This window comes from Belonocnema kinseyi, chromosome 1 (genome assembly GCF_010883055.1).
Source record: "Belonocnema kinseyi isolate 2016_QV_RU_SX_M_011 chromosome 1, B_treatae_v1, whole genome shotgun sequence".
Lineage (NCBI taxonomy): Eukaryota > Metazoa > Arthropoda > Insecta > Hymenoptera > Cynipidae > Belonocnema > Belonocnema kinseyi.
This window is the reverse complement of record NC_046657.1, coordinates 141,463,390-141,469,705: the sequence shown is the minus strand read 5'-3', so window position 1 is coordinate 141,469,705 and position 6,316 is coordinate 141,463,390.

Below are 6,316 nucleotides of genomic sequence, written 5' to 3'. Positions count from 1 at the left end.
TAGCCATTGTATAGGCGCTTCAATCGGTGCAACACATTTTCCAAAAAAAATGGTCATTGAAACTGCAAAGTAGATGTGTAGGTGATTAGAAATCCATCTGTCATGAAAAAAGCACTTCGTAAGTTTTGTTTCTAATTTTGAAACATTTATTTCGGTCAAATTTATTTTCGCCTAAAAGCAAAAATTTTATTTTTCTGACAATCGCTCTCATTAAGGCAGACAGATTTCTTTTTGAAAAGATGTAAGCATCTTCATAGTATAACAGCATACTTTTAATTTACTATTTTACAATTTTCTTTTATTCTTATATTTTCTTTTTTCTCGGTAAATACTCGTAGATAAGTTATCGATATAAATCGTAAAACAACTTATACAACCACATATGCATTCAAAAACTTTAATTCAATTGAGTATATTACTCAATTTTACCGAGAAAAATTTCGAAATTTAACTTTAGGAAAACCGGGATATCAAAATAATTCGCTGTATCGCCTGAGAAGTACTAGACAAAAATATTTTTATGTTAAAGTTTTATTATTATTATGATAACTGTATATGTATTTTTTTATACTTTTTGTACATTAAACGTTATTTTATAAAAAAGAAATTCGCTTCTTTAATATTACGCAATGGACTTGAAAATACTATTTACCCTCTATATAGGCGAAAATCCTCTGTTGGTAACAGCAAAATCATCAATACTTTTACCGACCCCGTGCATGAGAGTTATCATTGGAGTTTGATCTGCGTTACCGTTTCTTGATATTATATAGTTCAATCGGTGCACCCAGGTACATCCTCCAAAAATGCCAAGTCTCTTTTAGTTTTCACTTAAAAGTCAACAGAATCCAATTAAATGGTATTTAACTACGAGTATTGTCAAAGAAAGTGCCTAGAACTCGACAGTTTATCAAATTCTTTACGAATTCGTTTCATGTTCAAATCATACGCGCATTTTGCGTTCTCCAAGAGGTGCTGCCTCTGATGGATACGAAATAAATTATAGAGAAGAATCCGACTGTTATATTTTTTAAACTAGAACTAATATGTGTGCGCTACCCTGGCGAACCGAAGGAACCGAAAGGAGCCTCTACAAAGTACCCTTAAAGAACTCATTCGGTTACTTTTTAAAAAACTCAAAAAAACAGCGAAATCAACTGTTAATCTGTTGAAATTCCGATTCTACGTTAAATTTTCTTTTAAAAAATCACGGAGTAATCGCAATACTTTTTTCCAGCGTTAAAAATTTTTAAAACTGTTATTAACTTCCGCTGAAGTTGACTTCAAGCGCATCTATAATAGCTAAAGCAGTATGTAAACTATCATCCAGTCAAAATTCCTAAAGTTACCGACGGAACGCTGATTAACTGCTATTAAAAGAAGATGCACTTGAAGGCAACTTCGAACCATGTAAATGAGAGGTATTTTATTTTTTCAAGTTTTTAACGCTACAAGAAAAAATATTGCGATTACTCCGTGAGTTTCTAATGCAAATTTCAACGTAGAATCCGAATTTCAACCATTTAAAGGTCGATTTTTCTGTTTTTTTGAGTTTCAAAAAAGAACCGAATGGGGACCCAATGGGGTCTTTACGGGTACTTTGTAGAGGCTCCATTTGGTTTCTTCGGTCCGCCAGGGTAACTTTTGTACTAATTTTGATCATTTACCCAATTTTCTAATAACTATTTATTGCTTAAAATTTGCTGAACACTTATATTCTTGCTGCAATCAGATTTGGAAAGAATGAATTCAGTGAATGCATGTAACATAAAATTTACGAGTACTATTATTGGGTCGCCTTCACATATTAGGTAACGGTATAGAAATAAATAAAACAATATTTTGATGTGACACAACAATGCTTTTTAAATATTTTTTAGTCACGCTAATATTGAAATTACTTAAAAGGAAAGAAATATTAGCATTTTTGTTAGAGTTTTCAAAATATATTTAGAACTTTTAGAAGTTTGAAAGAAATAATAAAAAATCGATGAATTTTCGGAAATGCTTCGAAAGTTTATAATATTTTAAATCAATGCAAAACCTCTTAAATCTATGAAAATGTTTTTAATTGATTCGAATTTTTATTCAAATCTTGAAAAATCATTCTAAATAAAAAAAATTACCTCAAAATCTTCGAAAAAATCCTAAGAATTTGAATACAATTAGAAAATATTTTTGAATATTTCAGATATGCCAATAATTAATCTAGATTTACCCGTTTTAAAATATATTTATGACTTCTAGAAGTTTTGCTGAATTAAAACATATTTTATGAATGTTCAAAAATGGAACCAAGTTGTAAAATATTTTTAATCTATACATTACCTCTTAAATTCTTCAAAATACTTCTTCAAAGTCGCCTAAAAATATTCCAAATTTTCCTAGGGACTTGAAGAAGAATTATTTATTCACTTGAAACCTTTCAAAGTTATTTTATTTTAAGGGCATGTGATACTTCACCTTATGAGTATTCAGTTTCCCACACTCTTTATCCATGATTTTTAATTTTTCAGAAAAATATTAGTGTCCAGACGTTCGTTTTTTTTACGTCTGGGTTTCCTTTTGTTTAAAAAATTTAACATAACTCTGTATTTTTTCAATCTTCTACAGTTTAAAAAATCTTCTTTATTCTCCTTAAGTCTTCGCAATATTTATGGAATTTGATGGTTCAATTTATTTTGTATTTTTTAATGTTATCAGATTAAAAGATTTTGCTTTAAAATCTTCGTCTTTTTTCGAAATTTAATCAAATATTTGGAAATGTTTAAAAATCTTTTACAATTTTCTCCTAAAGTAAATTTTCAAAATTAAAAAATCAAAATAAATTCTTTCAGTAACCTAAGGAATTTTATTCATTTTCCTTTAAAAACTTTTAAACCCTTGAAAAATTTTAGGAAGTAATTTGAAAATTTTTCTAATCTTTTTCAATGTGCTTGAGACATTTGAATATCCCGTAAACGTTTCAAGGATATCCTGGATATCGTGGGGTTATCCCTGGGATATCCTTGGGACAACCTGGGAGATAAATGGGATGTCCCGGTATATTCTATTGCTGTGAGGGAATTAGTTCACAACATAAAAATCAATAAACAATAATTTTCATTAAAAAATTTAAATAACTTTTTATTTATATTTTTGTAAAGAATAGAATTATTAATATCCTTATACACTGATTTTCGAAAAAATTAATATACATGTACGTAAAATTTTGAAAATTGAATTCAGACACTCATTTCACACCATAAACATTTCAAAAACTATATAATTGTAATAGAGATAGGTTAAATATAAATAAGCTTTTATTATAAGACTTATATCTAATGTGCAACTAAGTTATGTCGCCTAATACAGGAATATTACATTTAATTTTTATTTAATGTAATATTTTTAACAAATTAATCAGCTAATAATTGAGTAATATGTTCATGTCATAAAAAGTATTAAAGAATTACTTTAATTGAATAATTCAAATAATTTTTGCTTTGTATTTTTCTGCAAATTTTAATTATTATTAAAAACCTTTTGAACTATTCTAGACAAAATTAAAATATATGTGTATTTCCAGATCATTTCGAAATTAGAGATTTCAGATACTCACTTCATTCCATAACAAAAATGTACACAAATGATATACTTGAAAAAGAAGTATTTTTAACATTAATAAACTTTTATCTCACAAATTATAAACAATCTTCAGTTACATAACCTTCAAGTAAATAATCGATTGATTTCATTAATTAAAAAAAAAATTAAATATTTATCTCCTTCAATGTTGTGCAAAAAATAGTCAACTAACATTTAATTGATCTGTTCATAAATCATAACATAAAAAGCAATGAACAATAATTTGTACATATATATTTACAAATTATATTTAATCAATTATAAATTATATTTAAGAATTTGAAATAATTTGTACTCTCCTTTTTTTTTTTAATTTTCACATTCATTTGTGAAAATTTGTTTCATTGGTAACTTTTCATACTAACTTCAGAAAAATAATTAAAACATTTAAAAAATCGAATGCAAATACTCATTTCACTACATCAGAATCATTTAAAAAATTATCTAATTGAAATAATACAATTGTAAATATAAATTAACTTTTAATAGGCAAATTATATTCAATATTTCATTATATAACCTATAAGTAAATAATTATTTTATGTTGCTTAGAAACAATTATTTACATTGAAATATGAAAATAATGTTTACATTATATTCGCCTTTAAATTTTGAAACACCATTTCTATACGTCTACTTTATTAATAACCTTTGTAACTAATTCAAACAAATCTGAAGAAAATGTAAAGAAAATTATCAGCTAATAAGGAATTAAACGGTTCACAACGTAAAAAGGCTCAAACATTTTTTAAAATTGAAATAATAAATTTATTTTTACTTTATATATATTTTTAATTTACATCCTTACTGAAAATTTCAGTTATTAATATCCTTCAATACTTATTTTTGTAAAAAATAAAACACATGTACTAAATTGAATTTAGAAATTGAAATTAATTACATTTAAATTCAGATACTCATTTCAAAACATCATCAAAATTACGAAAAACTATATAATTGTAATAGAATTAGGTTAAATATAAATAAGCAATTATTATAAGGCTTATTTCCAATGTAATTGAATTCAAACTTTTTGTAATGTAAAATTTGGGTTATTGATAACCTTTTAAACTACGAGGTGTGTTCAAAAATTAAGGTGACTTCAATTTTCGCAGGCTGCGTACATTCAAGTTTTAAATTTTTTGTTTTGTTGTGTTGGTACACTCGTCACGATCATATGTTCACACTTTTGACTATATAGCTCGTGTTGTTTTTTTGGCAGAGGCGTAAAAGGTTAGAAGGGTTTGGTGTGCTCGGCGATTTTCTTCTTTCGAAAAAAATGGAGCAAAGAGTTTGCATTAAATTTTGTGTGAAAAATGGAATCCAGTGCTCTAAATTTCTTGAAATGTTGACAGTTGCATACGGTGAGTCTACTCTGAGTAAGAAAAATGTGTATAAGTGGTACAAGCTGTTCCAAGAAGGCCGAGAGGACGTCGAAGACGAACCTCGCCCTGGACCTTCCAGCACGTCAACAACAGATGAAAACGTTCAAACAGTGGAAGAAATGGTGGAGAAAAATCGCCGAATTACAATCAGAGAAGTTGCTGAAGATGTGGCATATCGGTTGGCTCATGCCATGCTATCTTTTCTGACGGTTTGGGCATGAGACGTGTGTCAGCGAAATTTGTTCGAAAACTGCTTAATTTTGATCAAAAGATCCATCGCATGACCATCGCTCAGGAGATGTTGAATGAAGTCAATAATGATATTCACTGGATTTGGCTCCCAGTGACTTTTTTCTTTTCTCAAAACTGAAGAGACCCACGAAAGGACATCAATTTTCAACGATTGAGGAGATAAAAACTGCATCGCTGAAAGAACTCAAGGCTATACTACAAAATGATTATCATGAAAATTCACACAAATAATATAAATAAAAAAAATGTATTTTAAACATTAACCCCTTTGTTGGTATTGACGCAAAATGCGTCAAAATTTTCCGTGCCCTGTGTGGCATTGACGTAAAATGCGTCAATCTGCGTTAATCTCTTTTTATCAATTCGAAAATTTCCAATATAACGGATATTTTCACTCTCCATTTAATATGTTTCAATTTTGACTTCACTTTCGGGTGCAGCGATCCCAAAACCCCGAAAGTACCAAGATTTATCCAAATCGAAAAGTTTTTGTTTTGTATTTTCTTCCACCATATTTTTCCGCCATTTTGTATTTCTGAATTTTAACTTCATATTCGGACTCAGCGACCCCAAAAACCCCAGGATACAAATTTTCAGGATAACAAATTTTCCAGCCATTTTGGGCACTTTTTGTCGAATTCTCTCTGTCAACGAAGGGGTTAATAAAATGTAATTTCACAAATTATAGCCTATATTCAATTAAATAAATTTTTTTAACTTAAAATTAAAAATTTCGTCTTTATGTAATTGAACATTGTGAAAACAATTAATCAACTGAAATAAATTAATCTGTGCATAACATAAAAAGAATTAGACTACAATTTCGGTTCAATAATTGAAGTAATTATCCCTGTATTTTTTTTTCATTTTTCTTTTATTTCTGAGAATTTGATTGCTCATTTCACAACATCAGTATCATTTGAAAAATTATCCAATTAAAATGGTGATATTTTCAATATAAATATAACTTCTATAATTCAAATTATATTCAGTATTCAATTACGAGGGTGGATTGATAAGTTTCCGGCCTGACCAAGAAAAACAACGTTTTT